Source organism: Ambystoma mexicanum, chromosome 13, assembly GCF_040938575.1.
Source record: "Ambystoma mexicanum isolate Mex_15411 chromosome 13, UKY_AmexF1_1, whole genome shotgun sequence".
Taxonomy (NCBI): Eukaryota; Metazoa; Chordata; class Amphibia; order Caudata; family Ambystomatidae; genus Ambystoma; species Ambystoma mexicanum.
In genome coordinates this window covers 28,700,968-28,728,751 of record NC_090938.1, presented here as the reverse complement: position 1 = coordinate 28,728,751, position 27,784 = coordinate 28,700,968, and the positions used below count along the sequence as shown (strand labels likewise).

Genomic DNA, 27,784 nt, shown 5'->3' with positions numbered 1-27,784 from the left:
GTGCTTCCGTGGTGACTTCGATCTTAGAATAAGAACAACTTCATTGGACTTCTTCAGCATCAAAACCAGTTACGGGGAAACAAGGAACCACATTAGTGCTCTTCAAGGCTCCTTGGCAACTATGTTCCTCTCCCTCTCGATAACCTTCTCCAGAAGGGCAGCCTCTTTGCCTCCTTTCTTTCCCCTCTACAACAACAACCAAATAATGACCAAAAGACAGTCTCTCTTTTCTTATCTCTTGGCTTTGGCAATGTAAGTTTCTATCACCTGATGATCTGTGTTTCATAGCACATAAGCAGTAAGTATTTCAACCTTTAAGCCTCTCAGCGTTCACCTCTTGCCTTCAGCATGGTTGGTCTTAGAGGTATTGTTGGTTGCTAACACCCTCTCAGCTTGGGTAGTGCTTGTAAGCTTTTGGACCTTTTCCAGCTTCTCACGTGTTCTTTGGGCTTTCCACACTCTCATACGCTTATTGACACAATCACTTTTTCTAAACAGGTATGACTTGTGCTGCTTTCGCATATTTCGGTTACTGCTGCTTTCACTCACATGTGAGTGAGGCTACCTGCTGTGAACACTCAGACAGTGTTGGAGCGCACCGGAGTCACTTGCAAGCTGTGAACTCACTGGAGAAGAAAAGGCGAGGAGCAAAGAGGAGGAGAATTAATAAATGGAGAAGAAGTCAATGTCTGAAGAGCTGAAGGTATAGGAGGTAAGTGCAGAGGAGATTTTCTGGGCCATGTAAAGAGGGGATAGCATTGTGACTCCAGCTGGAATATTGTCTTCATTGAACGCTACAGAAACAGATTGATCAGGGACCCAAAATCCACCTGACCGTACATCAAATATAAAACGAGAAGTCCAACGGGCCCCCACATTGGACATGCCCTGGTGTTACAGCCACATCTGCAGCGGGAGCCTCTCTGGTCGTGGATGGCGGGAACATTGTCCATTCTGGCATAGCCCTCGAGCCAAGCAACCTGAGTGGCCGCTCTCCAGCCCCAGGTGCCAAAATGGTGTTAATCCCGCAAAGGGGTGGGCCGGCCTATATGGAACTCTGGTGGTGGGCCTCTGCACCCTGGTCAGGAGTGGGCTGGCCTATTGGGAACTATGGAGATTTCCCGGTAGGCCTCTGCACCCTGGGCAGGGGTGGACTGGCCTACAGGGAACTCTGGAGATTTCCTGGTAGGCCTCTGCACCCTGAGCAGGGGTGCGCTGCCCTATAGGGAACTATGGAGATTTCCCGGGAAGGCCTCTGCATCCTGGTCAGGGGTGGACTGGCCTATAGGGAACTCTAGAGATTTTCCAGTAGGCCTCTGCACCCTGGGCAGGGGTGGACTGGCATCTAGGGAACTCTGGAGATTTCCCGGGCCTCTGCATCCTGGTCAGGGGTGGACTGGGCTATGGGGAACTCTGGAGATTTCCCGGTAGGCCTCTCCACCCTGGTCAGGGGTGGACTGGCCTACAGGGAACTCTGGAGATTTCCTGGTAGGCCTCTGCACCCTGGGCAGGGGTGCACTGCCCCATAGGGAACTATGGAGATTTCCCGGGAAGGCCTCTGCATCCTGGTCAGGGGTGGACTGGCCTATAGGGAACTCTAGAGATTTTCCAGGAGGCCTCTGCACCCTGGGCAGGGGTGGACTGGCATCTAGGGAACTCTGGAGATTTCCCGGGCCTCTGCATCCTGGTCAGGGGTGGACTGGGCTATGGGGAACTCTGGAGATTTCCTGGTAGGCCTGTCCACCCTGGTCAGGGGTGGACTGGCCTGTGGGGAACTCTGAAGATTTCCCGGTAGGGCTCTGCACCCTGGTCAGGGGTGGACTGGCCTGTGGGGAACTCTGCAGATTTCCCAGTAGGCCTCTGCATCCTTGTCAGGGGTGGACTGGCCTGTGGGGAACTCTGGAGATTTCCCAGTAGGCCTATGCACCCTGGGTTTCTTTTGTGTGGTAATCTATTTAATTTCCACATGTTCTCATAGGAAAAGGATTGGGCTTCCTGAAAATGTGTTATATGGGGCCACTTTGAAAATTCCCAGTCCACCCCTGATCCCACAGGGCTTAGGACCGTAACTGATTGGTCCAGCCCCACCCCTTTTGGCTTGATCGCGATATTAGCCTTGCAGGGTAACATCCATGGTGTTAGGAGACAATTTACTTGAGAATAATGGCCTTGCAACCCTTTATACCCACTTTGTCATGGAAATGGCAGCCCGGGCCCCCGTGGAATCGCTCTTCCACTTCCATGGCTGTGGCGTGGCAGCTAGGGAGGCGCGGCAGGTAGGTGCGGGAGGCGTCCATGAAGGAAAGGAACTGTGTGTCTTTATTGTTCATTTTTTCAGGGAGTTGGGAAGAAGGGTGTGGGTAGGTTGAAGTAGAGCAGAATGGCTAATCCCCCACACTAACGTGAGAGGGGGTTTAGATTCTATTAAAGACAAGGAGGCGATTATTATGCATTCTAATCTTTACTCTGAAACCACAGCAGCAAAGAAAAAAACTTTACAAACAAAAAAGTTTAAAACAGAACTAAACAGAGGGGGTTGATGTCATGTAGAGATATCGACGGGGGGGCTGCCTGCCTGTATGAGGACCACAAGGCTGGGGGAGTTGCGACTACGGGTCCCACTCAGTCAGCTGGTGGCAGCCCCTTCGATTCCAGATCAGAGGGCTTTGATCCTGCGGCTCCAAAAGGAGAGGGCGGTTTAGCTTCAACCCCAGAGGAGCTGAGGATACCCGGCCCTAATAATGAAGCAGTTAACTTTCCCGTAATTTCAAGCTTGCTCAACCTACTGGATAGAGGTCACGAACTCACGCACTACTCCATCAGAGAGATGCAGGGCTCGCTTTCCTTAATGAGAGATAAAATGGCAAAAATGGAGGGCTTTATTATAGCTGAAGAACGTTCTAGATCGTCTTATGTGGCTCAAGTTGAAACACTTCTAGAAAAGATAGCAGCTTCTCACGTCCAATCTACAACTGGTGTCATGACCTCCTCGCAAAGTACTCAAACAGACAGGGTTGTGTTAGCGACTGAACATCCACAAAGATCTTATTCACAGGTGGTGAGTGGTGTGAAGGATGACAGATTTGATCAAGAGGGGGTGGATGATATCAACGTGGTTGAGGCTTTGAAACTCCAACATGAGCGGCTGCTGCAGATGGAGCAGCTGGTATATAAGCTTGTTGCTGCTCCGCGCACTTCAGACCCTCAGGATGTTGAAGGAGGGGCTGTCTTGGCCGTAGATAGACTAACTTCCCCGCCTGACAGCCCCTCCACTCTGGTGGATTTGGTAAATGCTCAGTCTAGGTCTTCCGACATGGCCATTATACCATCCTCAGAGCCCGAGGATGAACCCGTTGAACTTGATGGTAGAAATTTTATTTCACGAAAAGCTAGGAAATCTTTCCTAAGAGCTCAGAAGCGCTTAAAACAGACCAAAGCGCGGCTCAAGAAAGTCGACGTGGCTACCTCCGGCTCTGATAGGGCCTCGGTGACGGAGACGAGGCCTTGTCTTAAAAATGAGACGTGCCATGACGACTTAGGAATGGCCTTATACGACCTAGACGAGGAAAGTAGGCGGCATCTGCAGATTGCCGCCCTGAAGAGCGGCAATGTGCAGACCATGCCTCTCCTCCCTTTGAGGACAGGCCCTGATAAATCACAACCTAAGATGCAATGCTTTTTCCCCAACACTGCCTCTAAAAAAGTGGCTACTGGGTCGCCAGCTCCCAAGCTAGAAGCAGCGGTTGCGTCCCTACAGAATCCCCTGGTCATCCAGGAAATACCTCCATCTGCTGAGCTGGAGGCCCAGGGTACAGTGGGTCACGCTGCCGTACAGGAAGTACCTTATATTGAGCCAAATAACACTGCTGGGCCAGCACTTACTGCCTTGGCTTCTAGGTCTCTGATGAGCGCTCCCTGTGTTGATATTGAACCCCCTCCCCTAGTTGCCCAGGGAGGGTCAGACCTGGCAGAGCCTTCCTTTGTGCATACACCAAAGGATATGAAACTAATAGTAGGCTGGTCTAGTAATCCAGAGATAAATGGGCCGGCTCGTATAAATAGATCCTTTTTAATGAACTCATTTTTTCAGATTCCAGCACTAAGAAATCTTTCATCCAAAGATCTGGACTGGGTCAAATTAGCGTCCCATAATAACAACAGAGTTCTCTGTAGAGTACAGTCTCAAATTATTACCAAAATGCTCTTCGAGTTTGCTGAGGACTTTCATTCTATTGGTCTTACTCCTAGATTGTTCTATGATATGGAATCTGCTTGGGCGTTTCTTGATTGGATTCAACCCTCTCCCCCAGCATGTCCCACTGCATTGGCGGGCGATCTTCCCGACTCACAAGTCAATAAATTATCGTTGCAATTAGCGTCACTGTCTCAAGCCTTAAGTGGTCTATCCTGGTTGGAACCTTTAATAAAAGCGTCTGTCGCCAACACTGAGCCTAAGCCAGGCTCATAATTTCAAGTTTTGAATGTGGCCTCTTGGAATTGTTGTGGGCTAGGCAATCTTACTGCATGGTACAAGCAAGTTGAGCCCGACAAGATGCCTGACATTTTATTTCTGCAAGAGACTATGGCATTAAAGCCCTTTAGCCTAGATGGATTCTCTTGCTTCTCCAGGGTGGCAGAAAGGGTTACCACAGGTCGCCCTGCAGGAGGTATAGCGATTCTTATTAACAACAGATTGAAAGTCTCAGCTTCTACAGTGGATTCCTCGGTCTCCTGTGTGCTGGTAAAACTGACGCTTAAGAGCTCCAAAGATCTGAACCTGCTATTATTATCCATTTATTGGAATCCCAAAGCGGTTTCGCTAGATAGGTTTCTTGAGGACCTAGAACGGATTCTATCTACCGCAGCTAGGGAGTGGCCTGACTATGAAATCATGATTGGAGGTGATTTGAATTGCTATCTATATCTAAAGAGCATAACACGACCCTTTTCTAATAATTCAGCCTACATGCAACAGGCCAAGGATAGAGGCCAGAAATTACTATCGCTTTTCCATCTATGGGGGATTTACCCAATTCAATTGGCTTCTAATTCCATTCAATTCTCTTGGCAGCGAGGTTCATCCACTTCCCTCATTGATTACATACTTGCCTCTAAAGCATGCTCTGGGCTGCTCGAACCAATACAGATATTAGATTTGAATATGAGTGATCATCATATGCTATATTCCTGCTTGCACATGGGAGTGGAATGTTATCTAACTTCTGCCCCTGCAACCTTAGTGTCATGTGACAGGAATACAATATCTGTAAACTGGACCCCTGCCAGATGCAGGAAAGTGTCTTTTTTGGTAAATAGGGATTTTTTAGTGCATTGGGATGTTAAGGTCTCCACAGCGAATGTAACCAAAATTAATGCAATGAATGCTAAAATGATTCATATGCATTTGGTAGAGGTCGCGAAAGAGCCTTTGGAAAAGTCCTCTATTGTAGTTACCCAGGTCAATGCCACTCAGGTCGCATGTCTAAAAAAGCAAAGAAATTGCGATCTCCGCATACTAAGGAAGCGAATGATATGTCAGTGTACGTATATTCGCCAAAAGAACATGATTCAGGCGCATTACAAGCAACAGTTTACCCTGTTGCGTCGTGCAGCCCATATTCTAGCCAACCAATACATGATTGGCCTGTTGTGTAAAAAAAAAAGCAGAGACTTATGGGCCATCTTAAGAAATCCTGTAGGAAAAGTTGATCTGCGCATGGTGGCGGTGATTTCAGGCCCGGAATGGGAAAGGTTCTTTAGTTTGAAATTCTCGCTACCTGATAGACATATCGCTTCAGAGAGCGTTCCGGTGCACTTGCCTCTTCCAGTGGACTGTCCTTGGGAAGTAAAGGATATCATATGGGCAATTGAGCAATTGAATCCATCAAAAGCTGCCGGCCCAGATGGGCTGCCCGCTTGTGTATACAAATCTGATCCCCACTTTTGGGCTAAGTATCTATTGTCATGCTATCAGTCGATTTACCATACCGGGATTATTCCGCCATCATGGCTTATAGCCATTATCATCCCCATTCACAAAAAGGGGGTGTTAAGTAATCCTGTGAACTTCAGACCTATTGCGTTGATTGACACAGCGGCAAAGATTTTTACACGACTGCTCCTGGTTGATTTAGAAGACCATATAAGAAACCATAATATCTTGTCTAAAGCTCAGGTGGGCTTTCGTAGGGCTTTGGGTACTCAATTAAACGCCTCAATCTTAGCACATTTAAGGAGAGCTGTGCACAGAGAATCAAAGGGCACCATATATATGGCTGCCATAGACCTCACATGTGCTTTCGATAATGTTCTTCGTGCTCGACTTTGGCGTAAGATGTTGGCCTATGGCATTCCATCCTCCTTGGTGGCCTTAATTGCCGCACTTCACACCAATACCTCATGTCAGATTCGGATCAATGCTAAGGGGCTCCTCTCTGCTATTATTCCCACGAGCATAGGGGTCAAGCAGGGTTGTAATTTAGCTGCAGTCTTATTCAATCTATATCTCGCTGATATTGAGAACCTATGGAAAGAGATTAATTCTTTCCCCGTAATACTGGGTCCCATGCGTTTACATTGGTTAGCCTTTGCCGATGATATTGTTCTATTCGACAGAGTGCCTTTCGGTCTGCAGAACAAATTAAACACACTTCATGATTATTGTCTGCAAAACAACATGACAATTAACCCGGCGAAATCCCATATTATGATTTTTACGGCCAAAAAAAAACTGCCTAGATTTACATTTACCATCAACCAGCAGACTATTGCTAGGAAAGATGCGATCGTATACCTGGGCTATCAGCTGTCTAATGGGAACTCAATTGATGGATGGCGGGCCCTGCTGAAAGAGAAGCTTGGCCCGTTAATGGGACAAATGAGAATAATCAACGCAAAATACTGCAGCTTCTCTCTCCTGCCCCTCATCCAATTTTATACGATGAAGATAGAGCCCATCCTGCTTTATACTCTTGATATATGCCTGTTGAAGTTGGGGCCCCTGTTAAATCAAATCCAAGGTCAGCTCTGGAAGCAAATTCTAGGGCTACCAAGCTATTTACCAAATTCCATCATATTACATGAGTTAGGACTCTATTCTTTAGCTGATAAATATCTTTGGAGGAAGGTAAATGCCTTTTGCAAAGTTCTTGTGCCTCCCCCTAACTCACTATATGAAGAGTTTCATACAATGATGGAAAACCATTGCCCGGCATCGGTTTGGGAAGTAAAGGAGGAAATAATGGAGACTCTGGCTACGCTCAATATGACCTTGACAGACCTAACTAATACCCCAAGCAAAGTTAGAACTCGCTTTTTTTGCAATGCGTGGGCTCTAAATTCTGACAAGGTCGGGGAATACTCCTCCTTTGCGACCTATGCGTTGTTCAGACATGCCGTGACCCCAAGGTTACCTTATATCTTATGCTTTCCTGATAAAAGGGCCAGACAGACCTATATGCGTTTCCGTTTGGATCTCATCCACACGGGAGAGCGGATCCGGTCTTGGGCCGGTTATGGAGAGTTGGCAATGGGGCATGGATGTCGTTTTTGCTTGAACAGATTGGAAAAGGAAACGCTACAACATCTATTTATCTACTGTAAATTCTTTGCGATTCAAAGATTGTGTTGTTTGGCTTCTTTGTTCTTTTCTTACTCAAGCTTTGAAGCCAATCTAGTATGGATAAGATGCATGCAGGGTTCCTCGAATGCTATTATATTAGCAACTGTTAGACTGGTTACTTTGATTGAAGAACAGCTATTGATGATGAATCACACAAGTTTTAACAGCATAAGGTTGGCTCTTTCGCATAGGTAACAGGAGATTTGGCTGACATGATTAGTGTGGATATGAACTTACGGTCGTATCTAATTATGTTTTGTGTGTTATTGAACTTTGATTGACTGCTTGTTGTATCTCCCTTCCTTCTTCGCTCACCTCTGCCCTATCATCCATAAGGGTGCTTTTGGGAGGAGGTTGTCCTGTTAAGTTGTATACGTTTACAGTACATTGTAGTAGTTTTATGATTGCTAACACCCTGTTTCCGCTCACCCGAAGGATTTTATTTTAAAGTCTGTTTTAGAGGAAATGAAATTTGGTTGTATGTGTACATAAGAGATCTTTAGATGTTTTTATGTTTATTAATATTTGTAAAGGTGTAAAGTAAAATTTACTACCGAAACAATAAAAAAAAAAAAAAAAAAAAAAAACAGAGTTCAATGTCAATGCAAGGGGGGACTCCCCAATCCATCATGGAGGACAGGTCATGCCCTGCAGGAGGCCAATGAGCAGGGACCCTTCCTTATATAAGTCCATTACTCTAAACCCAACCCCTCTTTCTGTAGCTGTCTTGAACCAGACGTCCACTGCACAGGTCAGATGAGAAACGATGTAGGCAAATCCAGCGAAGCTCTCGTACCACGCCCTCCATAACTTGAAGCTGTGAGCCACCCTCCTGCTCAAAATCTCAACTCGTAGCTGTAAAACAAGCAAGAAGGGTGGGTGGATGGGAAGACCAACAAACCAAAGACTGTTCTCTCTCAAAACATCTGTGTACATGCGTGTCATAACTGTCATATCATATCATACCCAGGGTGGGTGGGTGGGATAATGATCGCCTCCTTGTCTTTAATAGACTCTAAACCCCCATCTCACATTAGTGTGGAGGATTAGCCATTCTATGACAAGACAGGAGGCTCATATTATGCAAGTTCAAAGCACTTGCATCTTACTAGCACAACATCATCAATACCATAGACAATATAATAAAATAATAGGAGAAGAAAATTCATTAAATACTTTCATTAGATCAACCAACTGGCCACCCGAGAATTGCCCAAGACTAGGCTGCTTTAATAACTGTCATATAAGGCATAGCCAAATCCCCTGCAGACCAACTGGAAGATGTGCCAATTCCAGCTTTCCTTACAGGTCACCAAACCCAACTGGTTAAAAGAGGGGAAACACTGAACCAAGTTTCCTACACTAGTAGGATGGGCCATCTCATGCGTTAAAGGAAGATATCGCATAAAAGACAGGGCATGTTACATAACTACACTGGGGAACAAGTGGGAAGACAAACCTTCATAAAAAGGTAAAATGGGAGTAAAAAGGTCATTTATTAATCTGTAATAGGACGACCCTTCCTGAGCGGAGATGAAAAGCAATAGACTTAACCCACAATTGTCTACAGACATATGAATATAATAAAGAAGGTATGTCTTCTGGAGGCGGAAGCAGAATGGAAGAGCAGGCCCCACCTGACCGCTAACATGCCAAATTACCCAAAACGGAGACCATCAGACCTCCCAAGCTATTGAAGAAGGACTTTGCTACCATGACAAAGGCAGATATTTACAAACCTGACCTATAAGAGTCCAAACTTGGCAAAGAGAAAAATGTATTTTATATCCAACCACTACCATTATAGTGAAATCTGAACCCCTGTACAGATGTGCCCGATGCTTGATCTTGTACCCTCCTCCATGGTCTGACTCCCCTAGAGGATCATAAACTAACCGAAGGAGGACCCTCTAAATTCCAAAGTCTCAACAAGTACTCTAAACTGTAAAGAACTGATCCTTAAGCAGTTAAAATGAAGTCGCTCCCCAGAAGAGAACTATCCTCTACCTTATGCAATTTGAAGAACCTTGAAGCTCCCAGCACCCAGAGCTGGCACCTTATTGCAACCAACAATCTCCTGTGAAAACCTAATAGGTCTACCTGCCATGCAGTAGACTAGGCGACACAAGTCATTAACTAAATATATATATATACATATATATATCCCAGCCCTCTGGGAAACGCACTGACAGACAGGGATGGGAGAGTAGTAGCGCTTCAAAACCCCTCTATCCCACCAAGGGAAATTGAACCTCCCCAAAGGAGGAGAACCCCTCCCCACTTATCTAAGGAAACCCTTGCAACCCAAAAGAAGGTTACCCCGAGGACCACGCTAAAGCCTCGCTTTACACCCTTAAAATAAATACACTCTTGCACTTCCAACCAACTCCTTGACCATGAAATGGGCTCAAATGAACTTATGGAAATAACAGGCATTAGCGCAAAGGAAGTAAACTGATGGGAGGGAAATGCTCAGTGCGAGTCTGCACTGGTCACGAGTCAGAATTCCTGTAAAGGAAAAACAGAAACCATCGGGTATACTCCAAGAGGTGTAATATCCTGATGCAACTCTGGGGAAATATCATGCCCCGTAAATGAAAAGGTTGTGAAAGCATATTGGGACCACTGCCCCTCAGACCCTGAGGTCAGAGTCTCTGCGTGTTTTGTGAGGCAGAGCTGGCCACTAAGGTAATCAGGGAAGGAATATTAAGCACATTACCCATAGCAAAATAGCCCTTGTATAGTGCTACGAACCCTCAGGTATACTAGAATTACTCATCACTACTACCACCAGTGTGGTGTGAGGTGTTTATTCATCGATTGCAGCGGGATAAACGACTGATTTATACCCTTCCAAGATAGGAACCTGCATCAGTAGGCTGATCACGGGTGTGAAGCCAGCACTCCATTCGCTGCACCGTAGAAAATATATATACATAACAAAAGAGGCTAAACAACTCTCCTGAGTATATCGAAGCCTTGCTATACTCCTCGAGCAGAGGAGAAATTGTAACACGCTGCCAGACAGACAGCTGAACAATAGGCCAAGCTTTGTGAGGAAGCCCATGGGGCAGGCACCAGAAAGTTATTATTTGGCAACTCGTCCATCTGATACCAGCATGTGTTTCCAAACACTCCATCCAAGCAGAACATGGTTGTCCAACGTGTCTTGCAACAAACTGAACAGTTACCCTCGAGCTAGCTTGTCTCCACCAATAGTTCAAATAGTAAAAGAATGTCCAAATGGGACAAATAGTAAGGGAACACTTCCCCACTAAAGAGAGCGTCAAGCCCTGCAGACCTCAAAAGGGGCATAAAGTATCATTTTCTCCCCTCATGTCGAGAGAAAACTCTCTGCAGTTTAATCAGCACGAGCATTGGGTGGAGCAATTGTTATTGGGGAAGCAAAAACCTAAGGAAAGGACTGAGTTGTCCCAAATCTAACTAAGGTAAAGGGCATCAAAATTTTTACTAAGACAAAGGTTAACACCATAGTGATGGCTAGAGGGAAGGTACAACCCCCACATGAGTCTGTTATAACCACCTCCTCGCAGTCTTTTCTTTAAAGAACTTAATAAATAAATATAAAATATAAAAAATATTTAAAATATTGAAAATATTTAAAATATCCAAAGAAGAGGGGTTACGCCCTCCCAAGGGTCCGAACCCCCGGCCCTTATAGAAGGTGATACTTACTGAACTATCCGGGTTACTGACAATTCTGGAAACGCAAAAGTGCTCCAGTCAACCCTTAAACATATTGTTTAGCAAAGAGTACACTGAGTAAGTGCACCTCAACTGCTCGCCCCAGCAGGGCGTGGCAACCAGCAGTACACGAGGGAGTACCTCGCAATAGAAACCAGGCAAAGCCTGAAACCGAGCAGGATACGGCATGTTTACAGAAAAAAAATACAATGACAACTGCCATATGCAGCACCAAAACAAAACTGGCGACCTTAAGGGAGGGATACACTGAGCAAGTGCACCTCCAATTGCATCGCCCGAGTAGGGCGTGACACTCAGCAGTACACGAGGGGGCACCTTGCATAAAAAAACTCAGGCAGAACCTGAACCGAGCAGGTTATTGCACACACCGGTAAAGGTAATTACCAAAGACACCGACATTAAGGGAGGAAAACACTGAGTAAGTGCAGCTCAAACTGCTCACCCAAACAGGGTGTGGAACCAGCAGTACACGAGGGGTAACCTCGCATTAGAACTCAGGCAGAACCTGAAACCGAGCAGGATATGGCACTCACCGGTTAGGGTAATTACCAAGTTGCCGACTTTAAGGGAGGAAAACACTGAGTAAGTGTATCTGAAACCGTACACCCAAGCAGGGTGTGGACCCAGCCGTATACGAGGGGTAACCTCGCAGAAACCACATAGGCCACCTCGCCGCCGAGCAGGTGGCTGCACCTATCCAGAGAAGATACTGACATCTGCCAACAGCAGCCCTTAAACAAACACTCTGCCAGGTTTAAGGGAGGGGTGCCCTGAGCATGTGAACCTCAAACTGCGCATCCCAGCAGAATGAGGCAACCATCAGTACACGAGGGCTAACCTCGAATTAGAACTCAAGCAGAACCTGAAACTGAACAGGCTATGGCAGCTACAGTGAAGGCAAATCCCCTATGCCCTGTGCAGTGTTTAATAAATAAATAAGTAAATAAATAAATAAATAGCAGCAGATTGGCATCACATGAGGCTCTTCAGTAGGCTAACAAGTGTTAGTATAAGCTGAAATATCAATTCAAACACAAAATAAAAATCAATTCTAAATATATATATATATATCCACAAGTAAAGACATATACATAAATATAAACACATACACACATACATATGTGTATACCGCCAATGGGGGTATTGCCAATGGGGGTATGGAACCCAGGGTCTTCTGCATGGGAAACCTGCAACCCTCTTATTGAGCTATGTCGCTTGTGCTGCAACAGAAACCTTCCTGAACTCATATGCACATTATATAAAAAGTAAACCTAATAAACATATTAAACAGAGATAAACCCCAAACAAAGAAAACATGGCGTTCAACTGAAAAATAAAGAGGACAGCTGCACGCTGTAGAAGTGCTCACTAAAGAGCTTCACCAACTACAATAAGGCCCTAGCGAGCCGCCTCCCAGCCGGGTCCCAAAGCAGGCAAAGCCTGTAATCTCCTGACGTCATACGCGAGCAGCGTATAAAATGGAAACAACACACACGCGACGCGTGTGAACTGATTGACCTGCAAGGCCAGTCTTAACCGCCGTGACGCGCGCCGGAAGAAGCTGAGCTTCTTGAACAGACCGCGCGCGTCACAAAACAAACTGAGGGAACGAGCGTGCTGGCTCCGGGGAGACCGCCGCTTAACAAATAAACAAACCCTCTCTTGAGGGAAAAACATTTCACGCGTCGCCGCCCAGTTGTGACTTAATTAAAGTAAACAAGGCGCGAACGCCGTTATAGAAAGGCATTAACGGGCGGAATGCTCCATACGGAGCACCGCTACAATGTAACACTCTGGACTGGAGGAAAGCGTTCGAGCGCGAACGCGACTTTCAGTAAAGTAATGCAAACACACATGAAATGCCCATTTCTCCAGAACAGTGTTATAAATCACCAAAGCTCTTTCAATATTATTCAAAGAAAACACTCCAAACTCCATAATTTCACACTAAGGCAACAACTAGGAGGAGTAGACTTAGCTGTGGATTTCAGCAGCAAAGAAAGAGGGGTTGGGTTTCGAGTAATGGACTTATATAAGGAAGGGTCCCTGCTCATTGGCCTCCTGCAGGGCATGACCTGTCCTCCATGATGGATTGGGGAGTCCCCCCTTGCATTGACATTGAACTCTGTTTAGTTCTGTTTTAAACTTTTTTGTTTGTAAAGTTTTTTTCTTTGCTGCTGTGGTTTCAGAGTAAAGATTAGAATGCATAATATGAGCCTCCTGTCTTGTCATAGAATCAGCCCATCTATTACAATCTCTAGGTACTTACTCAGGTCTGTTTTTTCTTTGCATTCTGGGACTTGTAGTTCCCCTTTTCCCATCTCAGGACTCAGGAGACAGGTCCACTGGCTTCCAATTAAGCAGAGAATCATCTTCAAGACCTTGGCCCTTACCCACAAGTGCCTCCATCATCTCGCCCCTCCCTACCTGGCCCAGAGGATGACTAAACATCTCTCCTCCAGGCCTGCCAGAACGCCATACACTAACCTGATCACCGTTCCCAAAACCCACAAAACGCGTGCCGGTGGGAGTAGCTTCCCCACTCAGGCTGCGTACAACTGGAACGCCCTAGCCCCACACATCAGAAGCATCGAGTCCCAAGCGAACACAACTAGGCTCTTTGAATATATTGTGCTAACCTGATTTCACCAGTGCTGTGCCTGTGACCATGCAGCAATTCACTCCTATGTTTTTAGAAACCTTTGCTATGTTCAAGAACCCTGCGTGGGCGGCACTCATGTAATCCATAATCAAGCCTTCTGAAGCTCATTTTAGCGCCTCAATGCCCGTGGGCTGCAGTGCGCTTTACAAATCTAACTAAATAAATAAAAATGATGAAACTCAGACAAATCCCAGGATGCAAAGCAAAAAACAGCTCTGGATAAGCAACTACAGACTGAAATGGATCCTGTTGGCAGCTGTGAGCTTCTACTGAATGGGGGCCTCCACTGCTATGATCCGAGCAATCTGATTGGTTGCTCACAACGAGCAGGGCGTTAATGGAAGAACAAGCTCGACATTAGCCTCGGCTTTGCCATAAACGAACATCCAGCAGAAGCTCGTGTGTGTTTATTGAATGCTGCATCCCGAAGCATGTCAACATCCTCCCGCTCTGATTGGAGGAAGGCTGACACACACTGTGCCCCATTATGCAATGTTTGTTATGTAGCCGCTGTCTTTACACAGCTGTGTTTACCGCTGGTGCGAGGTGAGCCTGCCTGTCCTTATTTACTTTAAGGTTTGGCTGACGTTCAATGAACGTGCCAAGTCCATGTGCTGGGCTCTGCCTCCTGGGTGAGGCGGCAGCGCCCCCTGGCGACTCTCATGGGTGCTGCAGCGGTGCTGCTGAAAGTGACCTCTGCTGCAGAAGCAGTGAAGGGGATGCCAACAGCTCAGGAAAACCCAGCAGGCGGCATGGGTGGAGATGGGGTCTTCAGAAGCCACTGTAGTTTGATTTACTGCCTTAAAAAGCAGCAAGAAAGGTGAATACATCTATTACATTTTGATGTAGAGCTGCGCTCTGGAGTGGCGACCAGGTTAGTCTTTGGGAGAACTCTGTGAAGTTAACAATATCAACAGTTGTGCACACATAAGGGTGACCAGATTTTTTTAATAAAAAAAGACAGGCCATAGACATAGAAGTAGGACTAAAGCAAATAGAAATAAAAACTGTAGTCCTACTTCTATGTCGCTGGCCTGTTGCGGGTTGGGGAAGAGGGTGTGTGCTCACAGGCACACTCCTCTCATTGGAGGAGAGCGCTGGGGAGGGGAAGTGGGAGGAAAAGGGGGCATGAAAAGCATTTCAAGCCCCCGTTCACGCAGGAAGAGTCACACCGGGACCTGATTTCGGGATGTCGAAATCGGGTCCCGGCAAAACCAGGACCGTAGCCACCTAACCATGCCAACCTAGGACAGGGTTTCTAAAATGAAAAAACTCCTGGGACACCGGGACGGAGGGTGATTCCCCCGGACTATCCCGGGAAAACCGGAACGTCTGGTCACCCTAGCACACATGCATAGCTATCTGCAAAACACACACACACGTGGGATGGCATCTTTTGACAGTAGCGCAGTACTGTGATCTGTGCGTGGGTATGTGCGTCCATTGCAATTAGTCCATGGTCGGGTGTTGTTGAAAGAGCCATGTTTTGAGAGATTTGCTAAATTGGAGGATTGTGGGGGCATTCTGAGCTGACACCAAGATCGGGTTCCATTGTGTGGGTGCATGGCAAGCGAAGGATTGTTTGCGGGTCCTCTCTTTGCAGACGAGTTGGGATTGAAGTCGGTTGGGCGATTTGCTGCGTGATGCGCATGTGCCACCAGATATGTGGAGCTTGGCCGCCAGGTACGCGGGTGTGCTGCTCATGACTGCTTTCTAGATGATGCATGCAGTCTTGAGCAGCATAGTGGCTTTGAGAAGAAGCAAATATAGTTTGCGTAGGAGGGGGGTAATTTGGTCAAACCTGTGTGCTCCCGTAATAAGGCGTACTGCAGCATGGTGGAATGCTTTTAGGGGAGCCAAGTGAGCAGCTTGGAGCCCTATCAGGAGAGCATTTCCCTCATTGATGTGCGAGAGCACAAGAGCCTGCACTACAGTACGGAAGTCCTGCGGTGGGATGAAGGGTTTGAAACTTCGAAGGGTAGAGATTCTGAGCCAGGCTACTTGGGCCTTCTTGGCTATGTGTTTCTGGAAGGACAGGCTGCTGTCAGTGGTAAAGCAGAGGGATTTTGCTGAGCCTGAGAGTTGTGGATCAAATCTTTCTAGGCGCATATTCTTGAGCCCTTGTTTTTTAGTGGGCGGAACAATGAGGACGAGTTCAGTCTTGAATGGTTTTAGTTTGAGGTAGGCAGTCGCCCTCCACGACTGGATGATGGCTAGGTAATCGCGAAGACGAATGATGTCCTGCATGCTATTTAGTCGCATGTACAACTGTGTATCGTCTACGTATTGGTGGATGGCTATATTAGGATCGTTGAGGAGAGTTCCCAGAGGCTCCATGTAAAGGTTCAAAAGGATTGGTGATAGGATGGAGCCTTGGGGGACTCTGCAGGAGACCTGGAGTCTGTTACAATGGAACCCGTTCATCTGGACAGCCTGGTGTCTGCCTGAGAGGTAGAAGGTAAACCAATTCAGGAGAGTGCCAGAGAATCCCATCCTGCCGGCAAGGACGTAGAGAAGGATGCAGTGGTTGACGGTCTCGCACGCAGCCAAGAAGACGAGGAAGCATGAGTCGCCCTTATGTATGATTTGGAGGGCATTATCCAGCAGCTGCATGGTGACCGTCTCGATGCAACACTTTGGGCAGAGCCCTGATTGATAGTCATTTAGGAGGTGTAGCTTAGCTGTTCAACTCTGGCGAGTAGTGGTGTAGCAACTTCTTTTCCCAAGCGTTTGCCAATAAACGGGAGGTTTGTAATGGGCCATTAGTTGGCCAGGCCGTCTGTATCTATGGTTGTTTTTTTCAAAAGAGGTCATATGAGACCAGTCTTGAGGGTGTCCGGGAATGATCCTTCTGTGAGGGGGGCATTGTTGATGCAGAAAAGCGCATTAAGCGCCGGGCTTGTTAATTGTTTAATGATAGAGGCCGGAATTATACCATCAGAGTAAGAAGTAGGTTTGGAAGAGGCAATCATTTTTAGGAGATGCAGTGGAAAGAGAGGAGAGAATTCGGTCCAGATGGGCAGTGTGCATGCCAGCGTGCAGGGGATGCTAATGCTGCGGGAGGTTAATTTGATGGTCTCTTGTATTTTGTTTATAACTAAATTTGAATCCTATGATTTGCGTGCAGAGATTTGAGGTTGGTGAGGTCTCCCGAGTTATGTTTTTTTGGCACCGTTTCTCTAGGACTCTGAGCGTTGGTTGGAGGCTAGCTCAGGGGGTGTACCATTGGGTGGATGGTTTGGTCTTAGCCCGGCTGGATTTTTGGGGGGCATGAGTGTCCACCAGTTTCATAGCAGGGTTGCTGAATAATTCTCTGAGGCCCAAGGCATTCCCTGTGGTGTGGAGGTCCGCAAATTCTGCTTCTAGCTCATTGACCAGGAAGGTTTTGAATGAGCGGCATTGAGTGAGGGGGCAATTAGCCTGACCTTTGTGAGCCCTAGTCGAGTGGGTGACTGATACTGGGATGGCAGCATGGTTAGACCAGTCAAGTGGGATAGGGTCTGCACAGGAGATGCAGGGGGATAATGTGAAGACTTAGGGCCTCATCACAAGTTGGGCTGTATCCCTTAAATGCGGTGGTAACGGTATTACCACCACATTTAAGGGCTGGCCCCATCATGAGTTGGGTGCTAAATCAGCTGTTTTACCTCCAGCTTTTTTCTGGAGGTGAAAATCCCTGTTTTCGGCTGTATTACAGTCGGCTGTATTAGCACGCAGTATTAGCACCAAAATTCCCCATTGGATCCAATGGACCCAATCAGGAATGGGGATTTACCGTTAAGGCCCAAACCGTGATCCGGTGGTAATACCACCGGACCGGTCGGTACTAGGGCTATTACAGTTGGCGGTATTACAGCCTGCAATACAGCCCAACTCGTGATGATGCCCTAAGTCTAGGTTGTTGCCTTTGTTGTGTGTGGAGGAGGGAACAATTTGTTTAAGGTCCATGGAAGCGGTCCGTGTGAAAAGCATGCTTCGAGTGTGGTTGTCAGCCTGTGACTCGGGGGCATTAAAATCTCTGAGAAAGACATTATTTGAATGTGCTAATTTGGCATAGGAGAGTAAGTTGGAGATGTCGGCAATGAAAGACTCACTCCTGTGAGGTGGTCTGTAGATGAGGTGGAAGAGGATGAATTCCTTATGCGATAAAGGAAACCGGCAAGCGAGTGATGCAAATGAGCTTGTTCTCAGAGATGGGATGATGGAGCATGGCCAATCGCTCCTGTGGGTGATTGCCACTCCGCCTCCTGCCCTTCCTGGACGGTCGGCATTTTGGATGCAGTAGCATTGGGGTAGGAGGACATTGAAAACATGTGGGGAGGATGAGCTAAACCATGTTTCATAGATGAATAGGGCATCAAGCTTGTTGTATGAGATGAAATCTGTGATGGCGGCATCGTGAGCGAGTGCTGAGCGAGCATTGATCAACATGACAATGCGTGTGCTTGTGGTCTGTGGGTGTTGGGTGGGGACAAAGGCAACATTGATGCAATTTGCTAGGGTAGCTTGCCGGGGCGAACTAGGGCATTTGGCCATTTGAACCCTAGTTAGAGTGAGGATGGGCTGTGGAGGGAGGAGACACATGGTGATGTCTTTCGGTGAGTAGCAGTAGTAGCGATTCGTTTGTAGGTGAAATGCAGGATAGTGGGTCAGGCCTTGGGCCCTATGAGACCCGAGGAGGCACAAACAGGTGAGGTCCTTGTCTTTGCATGTCCTTTGCTGAGGGTGCCAGCGATAAAGCCATGGTAACTGAGATTTAACAGCATGCCAGTTCATCTGCAGGTCTGGTGCTACGTTGGCCACATGTCAAGCCTGCGTGGATCTACTTTTCAGGCTTCAGAGGACGGCCAAATACAAACCATTGCGAGGGTTCATAACTGTGTATTAAAGAATTTAGAGTAGCGCAGGGAAAGTAGTGCACTCACATAGCATCCCGTACTCTAGGCACTCGTTACCTCATACATGCAAACATCCTGAACAGCATGCCATGGAGATAGGAGAGATAGACACATTACAACAAAGCATTCATCGTGGAACAATTAAATCAAGGACCACTTTATGTGATATGGTCAAATATTTCTACACTGTACACAAGCTTTTAGGCAAAAGGATTTTGTCAAGTGACCGAGGGCATCGAGATGGAATGTCTTGTGATGATCGCGACAGAAACAACGGCAGGAATAAAATGCTTTAACTGCAAGTTGAGAAAAGCGAAAAGCAAAACACATAGGGCCTCATCATGAGTTGGGCGGTATCTCGGCAGTATTACTGTGCAGTATTACCGCCGGGATAGCGTCAGGGCTTATAGCGTTATCGCCAACCCCCCGGCACTATTAGTGCCGGATCAAGGGTTTGGCAGAACGGTAATTCCCCATTGCCCATTGGGCCCTTTCAGGAATTTCCCATTCCCCATTGGATCCAATGGGGAATTTCAGAGCTGGGGGTAAATGCAGCCAAACCTGTGATTTGGTGGACCCTTAAATGCGGCAGTAATAGCGTTACCGCCGCATTTAAGGGTTACTGCCAGACTTGTGATGAGGGCGATAGTCTGGAATGAATGCTTATTCTTCTACTGGAACCCCCTGTTTTTTTAAGAGGCCTGAAACAAGAAAGCCAGCCCCTCCAGAAACAAAGAGTCACATGGCGCTGGCCACAGCCCTGGAGCTTCCATTAAACCCCTGCATTTCTTTTCTTTTTTTTAGTGGTAGCAAGGGAGACCACAGGGGTAGCAAGTGAGACCTCAAGGGTCACAGCTGCAACCCCTGGCGACCCCCAAATGACGTCCCTGCTTTCTTTGGTTTATTTATTTTTATTTTATTTATTTACATTTATAAAGCGCACAGGGCTGCACTGAGGTATCGTGGCGCTGTTACAGAAGGCTTGATCTTAAGATATCATAACATAAAACATAGCATACGTGGGTTGTATCATTCGATAGCAATATGTGCAGTGACAAGTGTTGAGGAACGGTAGTGCTTTGCTTTGGTTACATTGCAAACATAACTTGAGCATGTTGGTTTGAGAAAAACATTTATCGGAACAGAAATGTTTTTAGGTTTTTGCGAAAGGTGGTGTAAGATTTTTCGTTCCTTAGAGAGGTTGGCAGGGCATTCCAGTTTTTGTGAGCGAGGTGTTGGAAGCTAGACCCTCCCGCTCTGGTTCTTTTGAACGTGGGGACATGGATCTGATTGGCGCTGTGTGCTCTGATGGGTCTATTGGAGGTGTAGAGGGTGATTCTTTCCGAGAGATAGGGTGGGGCATCTAATGTAAGGCACCTGTGTGTGATAGCCTTGGCTTTGAAAAGTATGCGTTCTTTTACCGGTAGCCAGTGGGCGTCTTTCCTGGCTTGGGAGATGTGTTCCCTATTGGGAATGGTAAGCACAGCCCTGAGGGCGTTATTTTGTGTGATTTGGAGTTTTTTTATGTTGTTGATAGAGGTGCCTAGGAAGAGGGCATTGCAGTAGTCTAATTTGGTGCCTATAGTGGCTCTGGCAATGGATAGGCAGTTTTTAGTGGAGAGGTAGGGTTTGACTGCATTGATAACCTTGGTGGTGAGCGCTGAAGAGGAGGCGATGGCGTTGACCTGGCGGGACATGGATAGTGAGGCATCTAGGTGAACACCTAGGGTTTTGACAGTCTTGGAGACTGTGATGATGGAGTTGTCGATGTTGAAAGATTTGTATTGCGGGGGGAGTTTGTTGAGGGTTTTCTTTGGTGCCTAGTATGAGGATCTCGGTTTTATCCCCATTTAAGCAGAGGCCGTTAGCAGCCATCCAAGTTTGGATGGCTGTGTAAATTTTAGTTAGGGCTGCTGCATCTTCATCGTAGGTCCCGGTTAGTGGGAGTAGTACCTGCGTGTCGTCCGCGTAGTTGGTGTACGCTATGTTGCGACAGTCAAGGTCATTGAAGAGTGGGAGGGTAAATATGTTGTAAAGTGTGGGAGCGGTGCAGGAGCCGTGAGGGGCGCCGCAGTGGATGATGGTGGGGGTTGCTGAGGCAATGTCTGAGAAGACCTTCATGAGTCTCCCATTTAGAAACGAGGCCACCCAGGCGATAGCTTCAGGGGGGAAATGTGCTTCATTTTTTAGGTGCATGCCTAGAATATCATGGTTAACAAGGTCAAAGGCTGCGGACAGGTCCAGTAGTAGTAGGAGTGCAGGTTTCCCTTTGTCAAGGATGTCGCCAAGATGTATTTTTTTTTTTTTTGAAATTTCAATTTTTATTGGTTTTGTAACAAATAGATTTACAATTCTTCATGTGAGCAGAAGCGAAAAAAGATAATAACTTGTAACCTTGATAGAGTAACATACGAGTGCAACATACATCATGTTGATTTTAGAAAAACATTTTAAGTGTCTCCTGTACCCCTCTCCCATTCGATTCGTGCCCATCATGAGGGCAGAGGCAGCATTCTAGATTCATTGTGACTTTTCCTTCTAGCATTTATATGGCAGGATTACGCACGACAGACCGAGAACTTTGAGACCTTTGGACAGTGACAAGCGGAGAATGAATTGTTGTGATGGTATTACAGCATTATGCACACATTTTCTCATGACGCGTATTTTGCACGGAACCCTGCCCATTCCGTTTCGGCAGAGGCACCTTTTCCATGTAGCGTAGCGGTCAGGACCTCCATTCTGAAGATGGTTCGGGCGACGGTCACCCACTCTTCCTTAGAGGAGAGGGATGGTCTCTTCCAGGTCATTGTGAGGCAGGCTCTTGCAGCCATTAGGAGGCCTATGACCATCTTGGGAGCTTTTAGGATTGTGTCTTCTTCTTGAGAAAGGCCGAAGAGGATCAATAGGGGGCCTTTCTCTCTTTCCTCTTGATCAAGATCCTTGATCCAACTGAGAACCTCATCCCAAAAGGCCTGAACTTTATTGCAGCCCCACCACATATGCCAGTAGTTCGCTTCTTGTCCACAACCCCTCCAGCAATGTGAATTTGTTCCTTGATACATTTTGGCCAGGCGTAGCGGGTCATACTGCCACCTGTGCAGGAGTTTGATTGTGTGGAGCTTGTATTGGCATGATATTGACACTTTGGCCGTTTGTCTGCATATGCAGAGCCACATCTCATCCTGGAGAGGTCCACATGAATCGGATTCCCATTTTTCCCGCAGTTTGGTAGAGGGAGTTAGATCCGTTGATATCAGAGCGGTATACATTGAGCTTATCAAGCCTCTGGTGCCTACGAAGGTGTCCAGTATTTTTTCAAAGGGTGTAAGGTCCCTCTGTAGTTGTTCTTTCCATTTTTCTCGAGACATCACCCCTTTTAGCTTTAGATATTGGAAGACAGATAGGGGGCCTATGTTGAGTGCGTCTTCGAGGTCCTGTATTGTTATGAAGGACTTGTTTCTCCACAGTTGCCCCGCTCGTTCCAGGCCGGCTTCGTACCAGGACTGGTAGCTCAGTGGTTCAGATATATCGTCTCGAGTCCCTGGAACCCATATGTGTCCCAGAGGGGAAGGCCAGGTTGTGATTCTCTTCATGGAGCTGTCTGGTTTCCAAATTGCCCAAATGGTTCCGAGTATGGGATGGTTCCGGATGCTGCGTCGCAGCCGGGGTCCAGGGACCCAAAGCCATTCACCGACAGTGTATGGGCGGAGGTGGAAGTTGTCCAAGTCTATCCAGTGTAAGTTTGCTTGCTGTCTCAGGTGTGGGATCAATATTCGCGGCTGGGCTGCTTTGTAGTACGCTTCGAGATTGGGGAGACCCACTCCCGCGTCGCCCTTCTTGAGGTACAGAAGGGATTTCGGGACTCTTGGTTTTATGCCTTGCCATAGGAAGGTCATCATGGACTTTGTCAATTCAGAAAATAATTCCTTGGGTATTTTTATGGGGAGCATCTGGAACAGGTACAGAATTTTGGGTAGGATCACCATTTTGATGGCGTTTAGGCGCCCCATCCATGAGATAGTAAGTTTGGTCCATTTTGCCATGTCACTTCGGAGTGCCATTAGCATAGGAGGGAAGTTGGCATTGTATAAGGTGTTCAAGTCACGTGTCACGTTGATGCCCAAATATCGTAGGGTGGTCAGGCTGAATTTCATTCCCAAAGGAGCAAATCTCTCTACTTCGGAGTCTTTGTTCTTGTCGAGCGGAAGGAGGATGGATTTGTTAGTGTTGATCTTCAGGCCCGCCATCTGCCCATATTCCTCGATGATGTTCAGGGCCGTTGGAATTGATTCAAGCGGGTGAGTAAGATGTAGCAGTATGTCATCGGCGTAGAGGCCAAGCTTGTATTCCTTGTCCCCGACCCTGATCCCTCGGACTCCGGGGTCTGCTCTCAGTCTCTGTGCAAGAGGCTCAAGCGCCAGGACAAACAGGATGGCAGATAGCGGGCATCCCTGTTTTGTTCCTCTCTCCAGGGGGAACCATCTAGAATAGCCACCGTTGACTGAGACTGATGTTCTCGGGGACGTGTAGAGTGCCTTTATGGCTAGGTGTAGCTTGGGCCAAAGCCGACCTCGACGAGAACCCTTTCCAGGAAGTCCCAATCGACCCTGTCGAAAGCTTTCTCAGCGTCCAGGGAGAGAAGGGTCGAGTCTGCTGGCATATTTTGGGCTTCATGAATCAAGTGGAGCGTTTTCCTCATTGTGTCAGCACCTTGTCTTCCTAATATGAAACCAACCTGGTCCGGGTTCACCAGTCGCGGTAAGTGGACTTCTATACGGGCTGCTATTACTCTTGCGTAGATTTTGGCGTCAATGTTAAGAAGCGATATGGGGCGATACGATCCACAGAATTTTGGGTCTTTGCCTTCTTTCGGAATGACAGTGAGGAGGGCTTGTTCAAAGGAGGGAGGTGCTTTGCCTGTATCGAGGATATTGTTGAAAAGAGCTGTTAGGAATGGGACAATATATGTGGAAAACGATTTATAGAAACCTGGGGTGAATCCGTCATCTCCGGGGGACTTGCCTGTTTTGAGCCGCTTAATCGCATCAGCAACTTCTTCCTCACTGACGGGGACATCGAGCGCCTCGGATTCTGCGGTTGTTAGTGAAGGTAGCTTTACATTTTTGAGATATGTCTCTATGGCATTCGGTGGAGAGGGCGGGTCACTCATGTATAGATCTTCATAGAAGAAGGCAAAAGCTTCTTGGATCCCCTGGGGGGATGTTTCTGTAGTGTCCAGGAGTGTACCGTCGGTCCTTTCTATGGTATCCACCTATCTCTCGGCTCTCTGTGCGCGCAGTCTTGCCACGAGGAGGGCATCCGCCTTGTCGCCTTTTTCGTTGAATTTTTGCTTTAGGTGTTGTATGGTTTGTGTTATTTTGCCGATTTCCAAGACTTTAAGTTCTTCTCTAAGTTCCCTGGCTTCGTTGATGTATTTTGTTCGCTCAAGTGCTTTGATTGGGCTTGTTTCTCAACCAGATATAGTTTCTCCCTAATATTCTTCTCAATTAAGGATCGTTCTCTCTTTTTGCGGGCGCCTTCTCTGATGAGGATGCCCCTCCAGGTGGCCTTGGCTGCTTCCCACACTGTGGTCTTTGAGATCTCCCCTGTGTCATTTAACATAAAATATTGTTTGATTTCATTTTCAAAGTCATTTCTAAACACCGTGTCCTTCCACAAAGAGTCGTTGCATCTCCACTTTGTGGTTCGTTTTGTGTGGTTTGCCCAGCATATTTCTGCCGTCACCATATCATGGTCTGACCATGAGATCGGGTATATGTTTACAACAATGGTTTCCCGCAGAAGGCCTTCGGACAAGAATAAATAGTCGATTCGTGTGAGAGTTTCATGCGGGGCAGAACGGAAGGTGAAGCCAAGATCCGTGGGATGGAGGTGTCGCCACCTATCTGTTAGACCAAACAATGTGAGGGCTGCCTTTATTTCTGATGCGTCGTGCGTGTGGGATGGCTTGGATGAGTTGGTCTTACTTTGCCTGTCTAGCGAGCTGTCCATCCACAAATTGAAATCGCCTCCCAGGACCGTGTGTCCCCGTGCCATTTGGAACACTTTTTCAACCGCCTTGTGGAGGAATCTTTTCTGTCCCTGGTTCGGGGCGTAGACTGTGGCCAGGGTGACGGGGGTATCCTGTATGGTCCCTGTTATAACTGCTGTCCTCCCTTCCACGTCGACCCACGTGCTGAGAGTCAACATACGAAGGCCTTTCCGTATCAGTATCCCCACCCCTGCCTTTTTGGATAATCCAGAGCTCCACAGAGAAAAAACAACATTTCTGCTCGGGATTGTCCTTTCCGTGCACCTGAGATAGTGTGTCTCTTGGATGAAAAGGACATCAATTTTAGAGCGCTTAAATTCTCTGGCCACAAGGGAGCGCTTTGTGGGGGAGTTTAGGCCTTTAACGTTAAGTGTGCATATGCGTAAACAATCAGTGTTAAGTGTGTTTGTCATTGCGGATGTTTAGCGTTGATATTGTTGGCCTCTGTGCCTGTCGTGCTGCCGCTTCTAGTTCTTTTGTCCATAAGTTCAATGTTTGTCCTCTGCTATTAAGGAAAAGTTGGATTAGATCCATCACATTTTGCAGTTCAGCCTCATGTTGTAAACAAATATTCAACAAAATTGCAACATTTCCCTCCCTTCCCTCCTCCCACCCTCCAGGGACAAGGCAGCCCAATGTGGGGCCACCCGCTCGCATCTTCATCTGCGGCGTCCGATTCAGTCGGGTTAAGATCACCAGACCGAAGTCGAACCACCAGTGTGAACCGCGCAACATTCGGTCCACTAGACAATAAAACGTCACTTAACTTTAACTGTTGAGCCCCCAATTCGTGTCACATGAGACCCGGAAGCATGAGGCTTTCCATAGCATCAGTCTAGACTGATTCAACGGTAGCTCTCCGTCCAGGTGTGTTCGAGTTCGAAAACATTTCCCCCCCTCGGAGCCGCCCTGTACCTTATTTCACATGGTTCATGCATGAATTCGGCTCGGGGTTCGTTGCAGTTTACTTTTCACCCACTGTTTCTTCTCCGAGAAATATCACAATAGGGTGGGCAGCCATGACGGTAGAAGAGTTAATGTTCCATGTCTGAAGAAGCATTCATTCTCTGGAATTTCCTGGAGCCCTGCAATCGTCTTCTTCGAGGGCCTTTAATTTGCCATGAGCCCTCAGCGTTTTTCTGTGTTGATGTGTGGGCTCCGTGCGTCTGGGGGCCCAGTAGATCTGTTATGGTATTGGCGATGTCTTTTTCGGAGGTCAGCTTCATTCCTGTACCCTCCCAGTCGAAAGAGAGGGAGAATGGATAACCCCATCGGTATCCGATACCTTTGTCCTTGAGAAGTTTCGTAATCGGTAGGCACTTTCTTCGCAGTGCCAATGTAAGGGAAGACAGGTCTTGAAAGATGGCAATGGGTGATCCTCCCAGGGAGATCTGTGGTGCAAGTCTGGCCTTCTCAAGAATCCGGGCCCTGTCCGCGTAATTGTGGAACCGGGCCAAGACTGATCTCGGGCCTCCTGGTTTGCCCCCCGCTCTATGGATTCGATCGATTTTCGGTTCATCTATTCCCTCGTCTCCAAATAGTAGTTTAAGGATGTCATGTAATGATTTTTTTAGGTGCGTTCCCGTTTCACCTTCGAGTTCAGGAATGCTGAAAACGCGTATGTTGTTCCGGCGTTCTCTATTTTCCAAATCATCAACTTTTAACCAGAGTTCTTCTTCCTTGCTCTCAATTTCCACAAGGCGGTGGTCGAATTGCATTTCAAGCGTGCTTAAGGAGGATTGGTTGTGTTCGAACTCCTCAAGTCTCTCCTCCATTTTGTCGATTCTGTTCGTGATCTTATCAATTTTATTTCCAATGTCCGCCCTCATCCCTTTCATTTCTGAGAGGAGGTCAGCGATATCTCCCTTCGTCAAAGCTTCTTCTGCGTTCTTGGCCGCCATGACGTGGGGATCGGGGGGGTGGGTTGCACCAGAGGGCTGACTGAATTTGAATTTGGCTAGTTTCAGTTTTATGTCCATAGAATCGAAGAGCGCCAACAGACCGCGGAGCAGGACTCATCTAGCCCCAGGGCCGGAAGAGGGATGGGTGAGGTTCTGCGCCACAATGTGAGTCCTGGGGGTACGGTGTTGTTTTGTACCTTATGTGTGGAGTGTGAAGCCAACTTGCTCCGGGGCATGGAAGTCCAGTTTTCCAGATGCGTTGAGGAAGCAGCACTTAGGGCCCTGTGCTATTGATTGGGGAGAGTCCGGCTGGGAGGGCTGTATTTCCCCCGCTGATGTTGGAAGGCCCGGAGTGTGTAGTGCGGCTGAGGAGGGCACACGCCCCAGGAGTTGGGGGCCCACCCCTCAGGCCGTTTGTCATTAGGCTGGGTTCACTGCCCTGGAGGAGGGGACAGCGGAGGTCGAAGGGCCCCAGGGGAACCCGGTAGAGTTCCGGTATTTTGTGGCCGGTGCGCAGGTCTCGGGGAGCAGGCGAGTGCCGAGCCCAGAGCGGTTCGTAGGGCTGGAGGCGTCTCCCCAGACTTCCCGCGTTAGGGCATGGGGCCCTGTGGGATCCCGCGTGTACTGGTGGTAGATCACGGGATGCACGCAGTGAGGCTCGGGCCCGACAGCTTCTCCCAGGGTTCTGCCCGCGAGTTCCGATTCGGAACGGTGTTCGGAGGCAGGGGATGTCCTTCCGCGGGACTCGATTCCTACCTCTCCCCCCAGGGCCCACCGCAGGCAGTCCTCTGGGCTCCGGCAGCAATCAAGGGAGTCTCTCGTTGGGCAGCGATGCCGATCCAGGCGGAGGGCACGGGTGACACAAGACTCACTCTGCTGCGCGACCGCAGTGCTTCGGCGCGCGAGGCCGCTCCTGTCGCG

The 27,784-nt window shown here is 47.7% G+C and overlaps 1 protein-coding gene across 2 annotated transcripts in view; it reads left to right on the top strand.

Annotated features, from left to right (window-relative positions):
* LOC138520773 (chitotriosidase-1-like) overlaps nucleotides 1-27,784 on the top strand; it is a 344,502-nt gene that overhangs the window by 6,042 nt on the left and 310,676 nt on the right. For both annotated transcript variants that reach the window (XM_069633070.1, XM_069633069.1), the window contains exon 2: nucleotides 499-712. The gene's annotated coding sequence lies outside the window, so the exon portion shown is untranslated. The remainder of the gene's footprint in view (nucleotides 1-498; nucleotides 713-27,784) is intronic.